This window comes from Sander vitreus, chromosome 1, assembly GCF_031162955.1.
Source record: "Sander vitreus isolate 19-12246 chromosome 1, sanVit1, whole genome shotgun sequence".
Taxonomy (NCBI): Eukaryota; Metazoa; Chordata; class Actinopteri; order Perciformes; family Percidae; genus Sander; species Sander vitreus.
In genome coordinates, this window is record NC_135855.1 from 5925181 (window position 1) to 5945643 (window position 20463).

The 20463-nt window shown below is 42.6% G+C and overlaps 1 protein-coding gene across 3 annotated transcripts in view; it reads right to left on the reverse strand.

The window, feature by feature from the left end:
- dok4 (docking protein 4) overlaps positions 1–17876 on the reverse strand; it is an 88560-nt gene extending 70684 nt beyond the window's left edge. For all 3 annotated transcript variants that reach the window (XM_078254272.1, XM_078254192.1, XM_078254111.1), the window contains exon 1: positions 17493–17876. The gene's annotated coding sequence lies outside the window, so the exon portion shown is untranslated. The remainder of the gene's footprint in view (positions 1–17492) is intronic.
- Between the last annotated feature and the right edge of the window lie 2587 nt (positions 17877–20463).

Sequence of the window (20463 nt, forward strand, 5' to 3'; positions counted from 1 at the left end):
ATTATTTGCCTTTACCCACTTAGTCATTATATCCACATTACTGATGATTATTATTATTTTTTTTTTATCTCATTGTGTAAATATTTTGTGAAAGCACCAATAGTCAACACTACAATATCGTTGCGGTATCGATATCGAGGTATTTGGTCAAAAATATCGTGATATTTGATTTTCTACATATCGCCCAGCCCTACTTATAAAACTAACTTTCCGTCATATTTGCTAAAACTGACCCTATGTTCCAGTAGAACTACATGAAGCAGGTCATTTAAAAAAAAAATCTGACTCCTCTGGCACCACCTACAGCCTGTAGTGCTCCCTGTTCAGATGCACCAATCAGGGCCCGGGGGGTGTCTAACTTCGTGTCAATCGCTGCTCATGCACACGCATTCATTCTCCCTTGTGGGGGGAGGGGCTTAGGAGACCGTTTTGGGCTTTAGCGGAAAAGGGGGGAAGGAGTGAGAAGTTGTCGATGTTCAAATATTTTGGCTAAGTCCTGGATCTTCGCAATTCTACCTACGGCACCTTTAACGGCGATTGAAATAAAAGCACTGTGACCAAAACCAGCGCAAAAACACAACTGACTCAGTGCTGTGTGACAAACGTTCAGCTTGTTTAAAACAGTTGTGTGGGGGCTGACACTGATTGAAACATTCCCCACCCGGGGCATACTGAAGGTGCTGGGATTGTTCAGTGCTGCAAACCCGTATACGCCACTGGCTGCTGCTGATAACAGCTCCCATACATACTTGCTGCCCTTATCACTTCCTGCACATGCTCAAATGGAACAAGCTATAACCATGACGCTGGTGCATTATAACTTTATAACTGTTAGGGCTGCGGTTTCAGTTGTGGTTTTTCCTGTTGTTTTTTTTAGTTTTTTTTTTATTCATTCCCTGTTTGTTCACCATTTCCTGTTTTTGCTGTATTCTCATTCCTTGTTCATGGTTCTTTTCGTTCTCTGTTTTGGTTTCCCGGTTCTATCCTTGTGTATGTTTTCGATGCCTTCATTTTCATATTTTATTCTCTGTCATGTCTTGTTTTACTTCCTGCCTTGTGTTGTTTTCCCGCCTTTGTGATTGTCTGCCCGGCCCTGATGTGTCTCATCTGTTCATCAGTCCTCTTGTCACCCGTCGCTTGTTACTGCCCTCATTACCTATTTAGTCTCTGTGCTTTCTCTGTCTGCTGTCCGATCGTTGTCATTCCCTGCGTCTCTCCCTGTGGAGTTTATTCCTTGTAGCTTCTTGCGCTCCTTAGTTTTCACTGTATTGATTGTTTGTTTGGATCTCGGTTGCCAGTTTTTACCTGCCTGCTTTAGGACACCTTTTGTTTGTATCTGTTTTAATCGGTTAAACCTTTAAAATCGCCCTGCTGCCTCCTCGCTCCATCCTTCATTTTGGGTCCAAGCCTGCTATTACACCAACCTTGACAATAACGTTGTTATGGCTAACGTGAATTCAACTTGGTTGGTTTGTTTGTACATTGTTACAAACAAACGTAATATGATGTTACATAAGTCCTGTTTCACTCAAGATCTGATCTGAACAGTAGCTGTCATTCCAAAAACTCTGGATTGTAGTTTAAAACTTGTACAGCCAACTTCATAAAATGTTGGTTTTTATTTGGGCTCGAGTCTATAACTACAGTTAATGGGTACGGGCACAGAGACGAAGAACGTGAACCGGCTTGGTTAGCATGATTAGCTCCGGTTAGCGGTCAGCTCTTTACTGTAAACTGCTGCGGGAACAAACAGACGCTTTATCAGTACAGTTAATCCCACGGGAAGCCACATCACTACAAGCAGCGTGCTACTACCAGCCTCTGAGCCTGGAGTAAATCGTTGGCGCTGTCATGTACATGCAACCTCAGGGGGGAGGGGCTGGAGGCCGCCGGTCTGTCTGCATTATAAAAAAAATTAAAAATACCTTGTTGATTGGACAAAGAAAATGTAATTCGGATTTTATCTACCTGGGCGGGTCAAAACCTATGTACCTGAGCTGGGCGCCCAAGTATAAGCTACAGTATGTATGGGAAACATTGGGCATCTGGGGGTCCTCCACCAGTACATTTTCAGCGTCAAATACTTAATTTCTTGCATTCTGATACATTTTTAGGCACCGATTTATGGTGAATGCATTTATGTTTAAAGAAAACAAAAAATTCTGGTGGCAGGTAACAATTAGAAGTATAAAATACAATGGAATATAATGCAGTAAGGGGGCTTTCCCATCCGGGACCTTGGCCTACTACACTTGACCAAAAAGTCCAGTTTATTTTTTTTATTACTACGAACAGGACTTGACAGTAACCTTTTCCCCAAGGAGCATGTTTTGCTCTGAAGTTGAACAATTTAGGAGTGACTTACATAAACTACTATTACTGTTGTAGCTAATTTGTAAAATAATACAATCACAAAGTGTTATGAAGTCGGCTTGGCGCTCGTGATTTTCCTTTGGAGTTGGCTAAAACCTCTTTGGGGGGGGGGGCACAACTTTATCTATGCAGGAACAACCTTGAATGTGGGGGGAAAAAAACATGGACGCTATAAGAACATGTGTTGTGTTTTATCGCTCAGAGCATTTAAACAATTCCAGTATTTATTTCCAGGTTAAAGTTTAATATATGGTTTTTGTTCCGGACTTGTTGCTGCACCAGTTACATTCCCTCAAACCACTAACCAACCTAACCAGCTAACCACTGTCGATCTTCCCATCTATCTCCGCCAGAAAGTAAAATGCAAACTAATTCTTTAATGTACAAATAAAGTAGGCATAATTTGTAGTAAATGGGCTTGATCCTTTCAGAAAGAAAAAGCATTTTAACACTGGATGTGAGACTGAAGGACTTGTGAAAATGAATGTTTTTGCGGTGAGAGCAGCAAAGACAGACAATGAGAGAAACTGAAAGACAAAGAAAGAAAGCAGTAATGGAAGTGTGTAAGAATAAGAAAACCAAAAGTGGTGGAGTTTGAGAAAAAAGAGCATTTCAGACGCTCATCTCTTTGTTTCTCTCCCTCTCTCTCCCTCTCAAACACACACAGATACACAGTCGCACACAGTCACACACAGTCGCACACAGAGACACACACACACACGCCTCTCCCCAGTCCGCCCCAAGGCTAACACTTGGGAAAGCGTCAGTCTGTCTGCTCATAACTATCTGTCACAGATAACGATGGGGATAAACACACAAACACACACACACACACACACACACACACACACACACACACACACAACTGCACTCCCACGCTCACCCACAAACACGTCCCTGGACAGCTGGGCCACAGACAGACAAGACACTCCGTCTCCAGCCCCATATCAGATGATTGCATGCATACACTGCAAACACTCACATCCATAACCACTCTTATTTATTTATCTTCCCATCACAAGAGAGCCACAATGAAGTGGATTCGTGAAGTATTTGAATGCATTTATGTTAAAACAAAAAGAGCAAAACGGAGCATTTTGAACACAAAAAAGTGACTTCTTGAATCTGAAAACAACATGGAGAAAACCTGGGGGCTTGTATCATATCACTGAGTGAGACTACATGAAAGCCTATTTCCATGCAGCACAGAATACAGTCACTGTGACAGCAAAGTGCCAATTATGTTCATTTGGCAGCTTGTCATGACATTCCCTGCTTTGAAACAGGCAGGGCAGCCGGCCAGAGAGACGTGTCAATGCAAACTGGGTGCTGCAGCGTAATGCGGGTATAAAACTTTCACGCCCCCCCTCAGGATGAACAGCCTTAGTGTTGATCTGACTTCTCATCTAGAGCCATAATCACATTAGAAAACTGATGTCAGCAGGTTAGCTCAAAGCACCGCTGTGCACAGTTTGGCCGTTTAGCGAGACTACAAACTGCACTGGGCAAAGCAACTCTACAAACAACAGACACTGATAAAAACAGTGGCTAGATATGTCCAGTAAAGGGTCTGACGAGCATGTGCCTGATCCGATTTGATCTGATGAGCAACCTCAGGTTTCAAAAGCATTGCATTTTGTAGTTAGTTAGGGAAAACTCAGGGGCAGCTGGACTCTGGATAAGTAAACAAGGTTCGGACAAGCATTTAATGAATCTCAAATCGAGAAGAATTAGCATTAAGCAGTACCGTTTAACCACAGTGTAGTGTCATTTAGTGCCATCCCAACTCTGAAGGTCCTGTCTTCCTGAATGTGTATTTTAACTCCTGCTGGACATACATGATTAAAGATGACCAAATAAGGTCTTTCTTCACTCATCTATGAATTTGTGAAGATGCTATTGGATCATTAACAACAACAACAACAACAACAACAACTGTTCCTACCTCCGTAACAAGTCAAGTTGTACTGTAGGTAGCCCAGATACCAAGCAGCACATTAATCTGTGACAGTCTGGGTCAAAGAACATCTTATCCAGTGTTTCTACTGCCATTTCTGCGAGTATGAATGTGATTGAGTGAGTGAGTGAATGTGTAAGTACGTGGATGTAACTTCCCTCCCTGGCCTTGGCAGGATGGGAGATTGTGAGGCAGCACTGTCTTATCAAACAGCCCTTATGTCTCCCGTCATCTATGGAGACACAGAGCAGAACTTCTACTCTGCCAGAGATAGGTTATGACCTACTGCTGTAATGTTGGACTCTGACCTGAATGAGACCTGGGGTACCACTGTCTCGACTTAAGCGTGATTTATGGTCCTGCAGAAGCTCCACGCAGAGCTTTTTAGTTTATACTTGTGTGTTGGTGTGTGCGTCGATCTCTTTAAGAGAATAGCCGGCATGTGTGTATGTGCGTGGGGAGTGTGTGGTAGAGCGAATGAGAGAGTAACCTGATTAACTCCAGAGGCACAGTGAGAGAAACAAAGTGTCTCCCCTGTGCTTTCTGACCACGTTAGGAAATCTGTAGCAGGAAAAGTTAACCCTCTCCTTGATTTCATGTTGTTTACGGAGAAGGAGAACCAGGAAACGGGTCAGGGGAAATGCAACGCTACCAAGCCACGGCCGAGCGATGTGCGTCACCACGACGTGTAATTACATTTTTCCAGAGGTGCACGTCAGGCTACGGCGTGAGGTCCGGTATAGCGTTTCTCAATCCTACGTACGTAGCCACGGCATAGATTTAACGCAGATATCATAAATCGCGCTTCATAGCATGAGTTCTTATGCTGGAAATGTTGTCCCAAGTTCTTTACCCAGCTAAAGAATGTCACCAGTTCTATTTAGACTGCTGTTAGTAAGCCCTTAAAGGACAATTCCGGCGCAAAACGAATCTAGGGGTTAATAACAAATGTGTACCCACTCTGTCGTTCTGTTTTCATGCTAATCGAATGTGTTTGTAGCCTGAAACAAGCTAGCGCGGACCGCTGATTAGCTTACAGCGCTAGTATTCGCGGCACAGGGAAATGAAAACAAATCGCTATTTAGACCACTAAAAAGGCTAGAAATATCACCACACTTCAACGGTAGCATAATGAGGGTCCCTAAATGTTAACCGAAGCATTGAGAACTTTGTAAGTGTACAGACAGTTTACTGAAAAGATAGATTATAAAGACAGTCGCGTTCTCGTATACAGGTGGCCGCCGTCGTCGGAGCTACTGTCTTCCTGGACAGACTTCTCACACACACACACACACACACACACACACACACACACACACACACACACACACACAGCTTTTCTTTCCATTACTTTTCACAAGTTTCATCTAGTACAAAAACATTTTCATTATTAATGACGTACGCATTGATTTTGACATCAAACCAGTTCCACGCACATCCTACCACCACCACGCTCTCCCTCTCCCTCTCTCTCTCTCTCTCACTTTCAATTGAAATCATTGCTGCTGCTTTGTGTGCATGAGACAGGGACTTCATGAATTTGCAAAACAAGGAGGTGACAAAATGAATTATAGTCAGTCATCATCACATCAGAGGGGATTAACCAGTAGGGGTGTGCAAAAAAGAAAAATAGATGCACATTCGTATCGCGATTCAAGCTCTACCAATTCAAAATCGATTCATAGAATTCCAAAAATCCATTTATTCTTATTATTATTATTAGTCTATTGCAATCACATGGGAAAAGTAACTACATTTATCGGTGAATCGGTTTTGAATCCAAACCCTATTAACCATCTTCAATGTGTTGTTATATACTGTGAAATATTGTGCTTTATTAGCGCTAGTTTTGGAAATATTTGCTATATATAACTCCAAACTTAAAAATACTTACGCTTAATGCTTAGGGTGGGTCCCATGAGATAATGAGTGTCTACAAACAGGATTCCCAGGGCGGCAATGATGACTAATATCTAGGGCTGTCCCGAGTACCGTTTTTGGGGCTTCAATGCTTCGGACGGAAACGTTGGAATATATTTGAAGGTTCGACGATGGGGGTAATTACTGGAATTGTTGGGTCTTTGTAAATTATAGAGTGTGGTCTAGACCTCTATCTGTAAAGTGTCCTGAGATATCCTTGTTATGATTTGATACTGTAAATAAAATTGAATTGAATTAATGAAATGACACAAATGTGTCTCACATCATCTGGCGAAAATGTGCTGGCAGACTCATGAAACATGTACTAATCTTCTCATCTGACTCGCAGAGAAAAAGACAAAACAAGCATATTTCCCCAAACGTCTGAACGTTCCTTTAAATTCCACTCCTTATCTGTGGTCATGCTGCAACAGAAACTCAGACACACAGGCAGCAGCAGCTGCTTTATCATGCAGCTCATCAACATCATGGCTATGGGAATATAACAGGCCTATTATGCTAGAACTTCTCCGCATGTGATTCCCCATCATGGTAATGTAACAACTAACAACTTGCTTTGCACCAAAACTCACAAAAAGCAGATTTATAATCAGGAGGACTGTTTCAGATACTTACTTTTTTTAGCCTTAGACCACAAACACACAGGAGGGGAAAGGATTCCGAGATAAAGGTCAGGGATCACATACACGCAAACACACGGCCCACCTCCCTACCACTCATACTACCTGTCAAAGTGTGACAGGCCATGACACGGTACTGCCAGGACTTTAGGGCAGGAAAGGCAGTATGGAACAAAGAAAATTCAGCTGATGAGGATAGATGCTGTGTTGCTTCGGTATGTTGGCTTCTACCATAATCTTTTTTTATTACTGCTCTCTACTATACACTGTGTAGCTAAACGTTAAGATTTTTTTAGACCAGGGCTTCTCAAAGTCCGGACCAAGGTCCGCATCCGGAACGAACGGCAAGTCAATCCGGACCCAGCCCTTATTTGTGTTGCGAATACAATACCTTATGAGGTGTAACTAGAGATGTTCCGGTATCGGCTCCGATACTGCCTAAAACGCTGGTATCGGTATCGGGAAGTACTGGAGTTTATGCACCGATCCGATACCAAGTTTATTTATGTTCTTTTTCCGTTATAACTGACTGGCAAACTGGATAATAAACGTTCTGTGGCATTCATGTTTTACAAAGAGTTTAACCTGAGCCAGACTGACAACAAAGATAGAAATCATATCACATCCATACAGGGATAGTATACAGTTCTTAAAACATAATAAAATATATGACACACTGGTATCGGATCGGTACTCGGTATCGGGAAGCAAAAAATGGTATCGGACCATCTCTAGGTGTAACGTTTTCTATTTTCAAATACTCTTGCATCCCAACTCTGCCACAGATACTCTCCACAGTACTCTACCCTCCTCTCTTCACTCTCTCTGTCTTCTTACTTCACGGCGAGTCCTGCCCAGCTCCGTGTTTGTCTGACTCAGTGCGTGCCGAGAGAACAACTATACGGGCAGCAGAAAGGAAATCAAAAACACCCTGACGACCCGCTTACCTATCAATCTGTTCCCTCATCCTTCACTGCCTCTATTTCTGCAGCCAATAGCTCTTTCTGTCAGACCAAAATTCAATCCTCCTTCTCCAACTCCAAAAACACTCTCCTCCATCTTCTCTAACCTCCTTGACCCCCCCACCACCACTTGTTTCCCTCCTCCGTTCTACCAAACCACTTTGTAAACTATTTTTCTTAAAAGATAGATGACATACGCTCTTCAGTCTCACAATCTACTCACAAAATGTCAAGAAAGGAAATGTTACACCTGAACCGAAAAATACATTACTCGCATTCTATTGGTCCCTGATTATTGACACTTAAGCCTATATATATCATAGTCACCTTTGTAGAAATATTGATGTTTTATTCATCATTTTGTACGTGGAATATGTCCTCTTCCCAGTATTTTAGCATGACATATTTGGAACTTCATTTTCCATTTCTGTGCATTTAACATGAGTTTGTAAAGAGAGAAGTGTTGTTACAGAGCCTACAGTCAGATTGGTGCTCTCTTGCCTTGTTATAAAAAAATTAAAAAAAAGAATGATTTGGTATTGACCGATTCCTCTATGGAGAGTGTCACATATAGACAGTCTGACGCAGGGGACAGCCGGCCAGCACCCTGCTATCCATCACACTGAGGAGGGAGAGACCTGGGAGTAAAACTCTACAGCAAATCATCAGACCATCTCACACACACACACACACACACACACACACACACACACACACACACACACACACACACACACATATCTTGTGTGTCCGATTATTATGAATTATTTCTACAGGAAACATTTAATATAATACACGGTAGGGAAGGCAAAGGCATTTCTCCGTACTCAGCTGAGGTTGACACATTAATGTTACCGCTGCAGTGTTTTACAATAGACCTTTTTCACGGCAGACATGTTGACATGTCATATTAGGAAAAGCACAGGTGTAATCAAAACCATTAATGATGGCTGCATTCCACTTAGGAGACGTCCTGGTATTGTGCATGCAGACTCACTGAAATAGCTTACTGGGACACTTGATGGAATTGCGCCATCGTTAAAAATGTCTGATGTGAAAAAGATCCATTGGACTTTAGCCTAGCAGCTAGCGGAGTTTCCTTCTGCTTATAGCATAATCCCGACAAAACAGCAAGGTTGAATTTTAACCCGCATGCACATTTCGTAGCCTAAAACAGAGCATCTTATATTGGTAGAGAGAGCAACAAGTTAGCAGACTGCGGAGTCGCCCTCCCTGCTCTCTGTCTGCTCAGCTGCTAGACCGCTGTGCCTTGAAGCGTACGCCCTCCACATTGTCGGCAAACGTTTTATTTCATTTTTAAACTTTATTGACAAAAGAGCTTTCTGAACTGTTTGGAATAGAACTGTGGAATAGATCAACGGAGAGGAGAGAGCAGCGCGACCGTAAATGACAGCAAAACGCAGTAATGACTCACACTGAGCTGAAATGGAAACGCTGTGCTGTGACACATGTTGTAAGGCTTAAAGCTGTAGTGCGTAGTTTCTGCTACCCACATGAGGAATTTTAAGCAATGACAACAAAAGTGTCGGCGCGTCCACGTGATACAAGCCTTCCGTGACCGCGCAAAAATCGATACCGTCACAGCCGTACACTTGTTACTATCACGGTCCACACCGCTGTCTCTCACTGATGACTTTGATGAGTTCACTATATTAGGTTATCCGCAAATTAGTTTTTTGAATTGTATCTCCATTATTGGTTGCTTGTAGAGGACTTTGGCAAATGTTAAACCTTTTGGGTTTTTTTGGACATTTTTAGGCCTTTATTTTCACAGGACAGATGAAGACATGAAAGGGGAGAGAGAGGGCGAGTGACATGCAGCAAAGGGCTGCAGGTTGGAATCGAACGTTGGAATGTTAAACCTTGTAGGTGTAGTGGTTGGTACAAGCAGGTGTTGTATACTTATGACTCCTATTTTTCCTGAAAATAAGACATTTTCTGTCCCAGAAGCAGAAGCACATTATGCCAGGAATCCCTCAAAGTTAAGGTATAACTTCAGCTACAGTCATAAGACATTGGTCATATTTTAAGCAACAGTAAATGCAACAAGGATGCATATGCATAAAGTAGACATCATCACAACCCACCCAAAATGATTATTACCTGCACAGTTACATTAAGAACTAGCAGAGGAATTACCAATCATATAAAACACTGCCTGCTCATGGATGCTTAAGAGATGGAGTATAGTTGTAACACTAGTAACGATCTAACTGTGCAAAACTAAGCACATTAAATCAACTGGCTTTAAGAATATTGTAGCATCAATAGATACTAGTGAAGTGATCTGCTGAAGCACTGTCACTGGCAGAATGGTCATCTTGTATAAGATAAGAAAAGCCTGAATGGTGTGACAGAAGGAGGAGAGGAGGGGACGAGCGAGTATAAAGGCACAGGAGGAGGAGGACGATAAGGACCGCCTTCATCTCCTTGCTCCTCTGGAGGTTTGAACGCTGCGATGTGGAAACAACTGGTCTGAACAAACTGTGAGAGAGAGACAGACAGACAGATAGACACAGAGAGAGAGAGTCCAGCCTGCACTCTGTCATTTACAGATGTGGAATGTGGCAGTTGGTTGGCCTTGAGCACTAATTACAGGCCTCTCTCTCTCTCTCTCTCTCTCTCTCTCTCTCTCTCTCTCTCTCTCTCTCTAGTCAACCAGAACCAGACTGCACCCACAATCCTTTGCTCCAAGCTGCAGTCCCCAGACACACACACAAACACGCAGACACACACACGCGGACACACACACACACACACGCGGACACACACACACACACGCACACACACACACACACACACACACACACACACACACACACACACACACACCACTTGAAGCTGCCTGCACTGATTATGATCCATTCACACAAAACCACCAACTCATTCATTTAATTAAGTTGCTGAGCTTGTTAACTTGATGAGGAAATAAAATGAAAACAAGCAGTCAGGGAGAGGTGCCCACAAACTGACGCTACATTTACAGAGCGGAAGAACACGACCTGAGCAGAATCTGTAATACTGTATAAATTAGGGATGCACCGATCCCATACTGATATCAGGCCAATACTGACTCAAATAGCTGGATCGGGTATCGGTGGCACGGCTGATCTATTCAATTCAATTCTATGTTTATGTACTTCATACATTATAAACTGGAATTCAAATGCCTCTTTAAGTTTTAACCAATGTGTTGTTGCATTTAAAAAGGTTTACACTGCAATTAGAATTCATGTTTATTTTGAAGATAGTTGCTGGTGCACAGTTTATTATTTGAAATACTTCATTTAAATAACAATTCAGTATTTATTTGTTACATTCACAATATTTAAGTCAAGCTTTACACATAAACGAATGATCCCAGTTACAGCTTATTTATTAAATACTCGACAAGGAAATCACACAGGAGAAAGCATGAAAATAAAATATCATGGACTGATGATTAAAAAAATAAATAATACTTATAGCTACATTTATTGTGCCAATTTGTGATATAGACTTCAGTGTTATGGACCAATCCTGTCACGTTTTTCATCTGTACGGGGCACCTAATAGGAGTCATCTGACATCAGGAATTTATTTTCAAAACTAATTTGCTGTGAAGATGAAGTTTTATTTCACCCGACTGAGCACAAATCAATTTTTAGAATTCAGTTCCATTTCCGTGAGATGAATTGGCCAGTGTGGCTATTTTGGCAGGGTAGACGGACGGTGCACGTAATGCTGTGACAGCTGACGTATGACGCCCACAGGGTGCTACATGATGGCATACTATCTGCTGTCCCTGAGCCATCTATCACCATATTCTGCCATTCCCTCGTCTGCTGCTCTCTCCTCCATCCATCTATCCTCATCGTTTACTCTCGACTATCATCCATCTGCTCCCGTGTTGCTCCCCCGGTGCCAAAACCTGCATATGTGCAAATGTACACAGCGTATGTACACCACATATCCTTATATAACTTCTCACTGAAGAAAGAGTGGGAGCACAGCCACAGGCTGGAGAACAGCCCAATAGATGCCCATAGAGACGCCGCGACCAAATTGTCGAAAACATACAGCTTTAGTTAGACTAAAGCCTATGCCAAACGTGTGTATGTGCACAAATCTGTGTGCGTGTGAACACAAGCCTGGCAAACATCATAAACCAGAGCTCTGTCTAAAGCCTAATTGTTACTTTGTCTACATGTAAAAACAGGCCAAGAGTTGTAATAAGCTGAAATAATAGTGTGGAGGACAAGACGAACACACTCGTAATGCATCATCACAGGCAGGTGACTGAGCACACTGGTCACATTCTTTAAATCTGGACACAGGGGTTATTTTGCTTAGCTTGCACGACAGCTGGATTTTTGTGATATGACGAGATCACACAATAATCGCGGGATCACGTATCGCACCATAATCCATCTTGTCAGGCTTCAAGTAAATGGGTTTGTGTCCAAACGGCAGCGGACTGAACCAATCAGCGTCTGGGGAGGAGCTACTGGCAGCTACTGGCGTGGTTTAGGTGTGTGTGACCGCCGCGACTGTTCGTTTAAAAGGCGCTGACACACCAACCCGATTATCGGCCGTCGGACAGTCCGGCGAGGTCGGTGACTCGAGTCTGTTCGGTGTGTTCCGTGCCGTCGTCAGTCAGGGGAGCCGACGGCGTCCATTTTGGCCAATTTGACTTGTTGAATCGGCCAGTGGGCAGTCGGACTCAATGACCAATCTGATTGGTGGTGTGCCATCCCTTGACTAGCGAATCAGTGCACGAGAAAACCGGAGCTGACAACGTCAGTATCTTCTTATTACTAGCCATCGTATTTTCTTCCGTTCAGCGAGTAATGACAACAACGATCCTTCTGGACTACTATCAAAACTCTCTGATGAAAACAATGACTGACGACAGCGTGCTCTGTGTTTACTTGGTCTAGAGAGATGTTCCGTCATTTCCGGTGTAATTTTTTGGGCGACAATACAGATTAGTGCCACCTGCTGTTATGGAGACGTATTACGTCTCGCGCACGCGCACAACGTACACTCAATTTGGCGTCGCTTCGGTGTGTTCCAAGGCACTTTTTTGACCTCGGGGAGCCGACTGATCAGTCCGACTGCCTTTTCTGCCGACGGTCGGCCATCGGGTTGGTGTGTCAGGGGCTTAAAACAACAACGGTGGACGTGATAGACAGATGGTTCATCCAATCACCTGCCAGGTATTTTTTTTTAAAGTGCCTGCCCTTTTCCAAACACTTTCCAATGACAGCTTCTCAGATGGTTCTTTTAACAACCTATCTGGCGCGTCATTATTATATTATATTATATTATGTTGGTGCCGTGCTCCGATCACGCATTGGTTAACGGATTACTTAAACCTCCAAAGAGTAAGCCTGTCAGTTTGAGGATTTCATTTCTACTTCCAATGCTTTAAATGATAACTGATGCTGTCCGTTATATTTCTTATTGTCAACGAATCCCATGAATAGTCCAAAACCAACAACGTGTTAAAGTCCATCTCTCAATGCTATCTAATTTTGCCATCCTGTCTGTGGCTCTCCGCCCCATGCCCATTGGTTCCTATTGAAGACGTAAAATCTTTACAAATTGGTTGAAAAAAAGATCTTTTTTTTTTTTTTCATAATTTCCAGTGTTAATAGAAGCCACTAGCAAACTGTAGCTAGCAATGCTACAAACTACTTCCTGACAGAAGTTAAGCAACATGAACACCACACTACACAACACTTGAAAGACACAAGCTACTCGGAAAAACTATTTTAAATCAAGCTGCTCGTTTTAAAAAAGTGTGTGGATTTGGAGAATTTTAAGGAGATCGATACTCGTATTTTTAGGGCTGTCAAAATGAACATGATATTAACGACTTAACGTAAATTCCTTTCAACTCAACTCATTTTTTGGCTTTGCGTGTCAAAGCCCCTCAAGATGGTTCTCTCCACAAGAGTTACCACCGGAGTACCTTGAGTCTTAAATACCACCTGAGAATTAAAAACTTGAAAAATACAAGTACATTTAGAACTGATGAAAAAAAATTGAGATTAATTTGCAATCAATCATGAGTTAAGTATAGAAAAATCATGCGATCAATCGCGATCAAAAATATTTTAATCGACTGACAGCCTTAATATTTTTTACAATTAAAACTGATACGTATCTTTTTGTTTTCTGTATATAATGAACCCTTGCTGTCCTAATTGACCCTTCGCTAAGCCATGCCCGAAGACCGCCACAGGCCAATCGTGGCTTAGCAACCGTAACTAGGCGCTGGAGGTCTGTCAAGCTTTCGAGTGAGGGAAACATGCCAAAGCGCTCTGCGTATGGATTGTGCAAGTCTGATACCCGGTATCCTAAAAGTTTGGACGGGGTGGTGGGATTTTTTTCCCTTCCCAAAACCTAAAACCCAAGGGGAGAAATGCCGGGCGTGGATCAAGCTGTGTGGGCAGCCCCATTCACAACTAAATGTCGACAGGATTAACAAAAACTACGTTTGCGCCAAGGTAAATGGGACATTCTAAAATGCTTAACGTGGTTTAATGTACCTAAACAACGATCAGTGATCACCAAATTTCTCTCTCATATTGCTCCTCATAACCACTGAAAACTGTCAAAAAAATCGAACCCAAAGTCCAATTATTATGGACGTTAGTAGGTACATTTACCACGTTAAGTTTTTTCCTTACAATAAGCTCTAATGAAGCAGAAATGCTTAATGTCAGATAACGTCCATAATAATTGGACTTTGGGTTTGATTTTTTGACAGTTTTCAGTGGTTATGAGGAGCAATATGAGAGAGAAATTTGGTGATCATTGATCGTTGTTTTCTGACCTTAAGCCACGTTAAGCGTTTTAGAATGTCCCGTAAGAACATGCTAATGTTAGCTAGCTAGCTAACTCAGCACAGCATTGCTTGGAAATAATGACGGTTCTTTGTTCATAATCCATATATTTTAACGTAAAATAAGATGATTAAAGGCAAGACGGAGGCTCACCGACATACTTTAAAATATATTTCAGCATTGTGTTAATCGCTAAAAATATTAAGCGGGAGAATGTTATCATTGCAAAGTGGTCAGGCTAATGTCTTGTGTTTATTCCACAAGATTTATGGATAAGCTGTTTGATTTATAATTATTCGATTATTTTCAAATTTCACTTTTTCACCCTGCTGTGCATGAACATAGCTGTTGTTAATTTGTGTGTTTCCCATTTTAATAGTCAGCGTATGAGGCGGCTTTAGCTTCAATTTTGATGAAATTATTCTGTAATAGGTTGCATATTATGTCGTGGATATATCCCTCGAATGCATACTGCAGTCCCTTTTGTCTTGCTCTCTCAGATATTTCACCTGTTCGACAAAAATTACATATTATCTCCTTGGAAATATCTGACACCGGTGCACACATACACTGTAATAGACGTGCCAGGCACGAAAGCTTGTCAGGCGTAGCAACAGTAACTAAGGAGGGCGGGGCTTAGCGAAAGGTCAATTACTCTCACAGAAAACAATCTATGTTTCTGGTTGGTTCATAATACAAAGCAGAGGTATTGGACAATTAGCAAGACGAGAGACGGCTACAGAACATCTGTAGTGAAACTACAGACCTGCACCAGTCTGACTGTAGCTACTTAAGCTTCACCAATTAAGCCACGTTAGAGAGACAGTAGGAATACTTAGTGTCTCTCTCCCTCCAAAACAACGTAAAGGCTGGTTCAGAGCCTGAGCAAATTAGAGCAGGAAAAACACTGGAGAGAAGTCTCCCTCCTCCTCCCCCCATCCTTTTCTCATTTTCCTCTCAACCTCCTTCTCACTATCCCTTCTTCCTTTACCCTCCATCCCCCATCTCCTCCTTCTCCCTCCCTCCATGTCCCCACTGTATTCCCCTCTCTCCTCATTCACCCGGAGACTGAGCCCCACACACACACACACACACACACACACACACACACACACACACACACCAGAATGCAAATAATGTAAGAGCATGCATGCACATTATTCAGTTCATTGGTGAATGTTTTGTATGCATACAAAGTAGACAGCTTCACCATGAGTGAGTGTCTGTGTGCGTGCATCATCAGTGCTATAGATTACACACACACACACACACACACACACACACACACACACACACACACACGACAACTGTTATAACTGATCCATTAGCAGGAGGTATGCTTAGTAGTAGAAATGTGTGTGCCTGTGTTTATGTGTACCTCTGTGTGTTTGTGTGTGTGCCTGTGTGTGTGCCTGCTTGATAAGGCATAGCCAAAGCAGGCAACAGAGGTTATAGCTCGAAGTAGACGCACGGACACACACACACACACACACACACACACACACACGCACACACACACACTCTTAATGACATAATCCTGCACCCTGGATGCCCTCAACTCCCAACCCCACAACCCTCCTATCCTCCCCAGCTTTATCAAACTCACTTACCAGGATATTAGCAGGATGGCTTTATGGCTGCTGAGACAACAGCACTAAAACAGGGGCTCCATGATCAGCCAGGGAGAATATCCTTGAGAAAACATGCTTTTCAGGGGGTTTAAGTATACTATAGGACCATAACGTGACAAAAAATGCCAAATAAGTGTGACCATGTTGCAATAAACTCACTATTCTACTACTACGGACAAACCAAACTAATTATGAATTTGTTCAGTGACAACCAAACAAACAGACTCCGGCTGACTTTTTGCCTAGGGAGGGATGAGAACCACAGGGGGTCGTTGCTACGGCATCATTTAAGGTAGAGACGATTAAGGTGATGGGAAGGAGGTCGCTACCTGAACTTGACCTATAGTCATTAAGAGTATCAGTGTACCACTAACAGGCCCGATGTTTGAATGAAAATGCAAGAACTTTTGACTGACTTTGGATACTGTCAACTTGATAGACACTAACTGCATCTCTAAAATGAGTCTGCGTCATGGTTGGAAGTACAGGAAAGAAAATAATTGCCCCGTGATGGAGCCTACTGTTGAGGAAAAAGCCAGATTATTTCATGTTTTTTTGGCTGCAACTAAGATTGGCCTACTTTCACTATTGTGGTTTAGTTTAAAAATTTTCTCCATTAATCAATGAATTGTTTGGTCTATGAAAAGTTAGGAAATAGCATGTTTGTTTTCACCGACTTTAGTTCAGAACCTAAAGATAGTCTGATTTTTATAGAATCATATATTCTGAATTCAGAAATATTCATAAAACCATCAAACATGTATGAAGCTGGGAAGCTGGTGCCAGTAGCAAGTATTTGTGTCAAAAATATTTAAACAACTAACTGATTGTCAGAGAAATACATGATACAATATTTAGTTTTTTTAAATAATAAAATAGACGATAATTGAGTGGTAAAAGCATGGTAATTGTTATCATTTATAAAAACGTATAGTGTGATGAAGCAGAAGAGCGCTTAGAGCATAAAAGCGTCTTGTAGAATGCCACAAACTTTGATGACTATCACAGTAACATAGTGCTGCGAATCATTGGGTGAATCAACAATATAAAGGTGGAGTAAACTCGCAGGACTATATAGCAGTATAATGGAATTACACGGGGCATCGCAGAGGAACAACCACAGAGTCACCACTACAGCCCTCCATGCATGTTACCTGGATGACAGCTGTGACCGTCGGTGAGCTCCAGCTGTGGACGCTGCGGCCGAGCGGGCGGGGTCCCGGTGCTCAGAACGGGGTTCCTGTGCCTCCCTGCCTGCCTCCGGTGGCTCAATCCTCCGCTGCTGACCTTCCTTGCTGCAGTGGCTCTACCAGCTATATAGTCTACCTCCTTCAGCTGCAGCAGACGCAACAGTAAATCCAACCGGACCGCAGGGGAGACGCCGGCAAGTGTTCTCTGTTGACACACGGACGGTTTGTTTTGGGCTTACCATACACCGCCCCTCTTTCTGCCCCTGTGCGTAGGCTATGTGTCCGTCTCTGCGACGTTGAGCAGTGCCGTGCAGGAGCGGACAGCACTCAAGAGCCCGACAGGAGTCACAGGACAACACATACACAAAGACTAAACACGCCCAGCCGAGCAGCCACGCTCTAACAGGACCCGCCTCCTACCGTAATACTCAGGACAAAGCCTCAGTCTATAACAGCTCAACATCTTCTAAATGGCAATTTGGTCCACCACTAATATCTTTTGTGAAAACAGGACTGTTACCACAATTCATTAAGTTTGCGTCACAGTTTGTGCCTCTCATATAGGCTCATTATTACCGCATGACCTGCTAGTAACTGCCTATTTTACTAGTGTGCGCAAATAGTTCTCTGTGGGTTTTTCTGGTGCACCTTCGCACACCTGGGCAATCACTGCTTGAAGTGGGCGTGATTCTCAGATAGATTGTTAGTTTTTTTGGAGGTTACAAGTGGTTTCAGATGCTGTTTAACCATCCCACAAACATCTGAAGCACATTGATGCCTACATTTTGTTAAAATTGCACAACCTTAAAGCGTAACTCTCGCCAAAATGCAACCTAGGGTCTTTTTGTGAATGTACCCGAGTCAAACTTTCGTTTAAAAGCAGAATTAGGACGGAAACGCCACTTTTAAGATTGACCGTGTTTTCGTTTTCGGCTCTACTATGATCGCATCAAAATCACTATCACTTTTTAGTAAACTCTGGGTACACAAACAGTGTTCTCAATGCTTATTCATGTTCATGTGTAGAGCCCTGGTGATACTTCGAACAAAGTTTCACGTTGTGTCAAGTCTTCTTAGTGTTTTAAAAATAGTGATGTTGATGCTATCATTGTAGAGCCCCTAGCACTCCCATTCAAAAGGCCATTTGACCGAAAACGAAATTACGGTCAATCTTAAAAGTGGCGTTTCCGTCCTAATTCTGCTTTTAAACGAAAGTTTGACTCGAGTACATTCACAAAAAGACCCTAGGTTGCATTTTGGCGAGAGTTACCCTTTAACCTCACCTTTATTGACTTGTATTTGCCCTTTATTGGACAGTAAGTGTTGCCTTCTACTGACTTTATTTATTATTTATTTTTTACATGCCATATACCTCCTTGAAGGATTGAGGGTTATAGAATAAAGAAAAGTAACACAAATTAAAAGTCAAAATGTAGAGCAGGAGAGGTTGACCCCTCCACAGCCAACAGGTAAACTGGACACTAAAATACCTGCAACAGATCAGTGAAACCATTGAAAGCTGCAATAATAACACTCTGGATGTTAGAAATCCACTCACCAGGGTGGATCTTTATGAAACACAATAGAGAACAAACACACACAACAATCTCCATTTGACTGCCATGAGACCTCCAATGAAAGCCCAGGTTTTCTTTTCACATTATGCTCACTTTAAAGTGTAAATATTTGGGGGAAATACTGTCTCTCCCCCTCCCACCACAAAAAACACATGTACAAAGCATAATGCATGGCTGCTGAAAAAATAGAGGTGGAGTATGGTGGCGAGGATAGAATACAATTCATGTCATTGTAACCATTGTGAACCAACCATATAATGCAGGCAGGTTATTAGGGAGTTCTATTAGCCTACATGAGAAGGTCAGAGAAGCTCACACATCAATCGTGTGTGGCGACAGCACAGTTTCACTGAAAGACGGTTTGAATGGGGTCAACTGTGAGAGCCAGGGGAGCTGTACCAGTTACTATCAGAATGATAGATGAACACACAGCTCGCCTTCTCGCTCTGTTCACTGAGAAATGCTGATTGGGGAGCTTCGTGTGTCGCATCAGTGCGTTACCTTGGATATGTTGGATATGGGCACCAACAGCATCAGTCAACCTGACAGCCAATCAATTAGCCAGCCAATCAGGTGAGAGTATGAGTGAAAAATTGTGGGTTGGTGGCGTGATGCTTGGTGGAGCTGAGAGTGTATGGTACACACCTGCTGTGCACTGAACAGCTCAGCTCTGTCACTGTCAAGGTTTCATCCTTTACAACAGGCCAATTAAGGTTTAAACTGATGTGTTGGTCTGGTCCGACACGAAGAGGACAAAATAACATGAACGTCTCCTGCAAAAAGACTTTATTTTCCAGTGTTTTCCGTGATCGTTTCACAGCTTTGTTGACAGATGCTTCTAAAGTTCAGCCAGATGCTTCAGCCTCCGAGGAGTTGTGGTAGTTGTCTCGTTGCAAACTCATACATCCATTTCTTGTTCCACGCAGGCCCCCTTTATGGCTGACAAATGTTGCTAACTGCCACCAAACATGATGTTGTAGCAGCGCTCACCATTGTGATGCAGTTGGAGTTGGAGTCCTTCTGCATCAGCTGTTGACATTTCTTTCCCTTCCTCCTTTATCATAGCTTTACTTAATGGATAGCATCCTATATGGCAATTTGGACCCTGGAACATTACAATGTCAACATGCTTTTGATCCAAGGGTTAGTCTGGATCAACAGAAGTACATTTCTGAGATAATTGCCTGACACGCCGGGTGTCCCTCACCTTATGCTCTCTGTGTGTTGCCGTTCTCAAACTCTGTTCGCAACGGGAAACAATAACTAACTTTAAGCTAGCAAGCTACATGCTGACAAGTTTGAAGAAAATTTGGATTGTGCAACAAGGCAGGCCTGCTTGGTTCTTTCTGGGAATGATT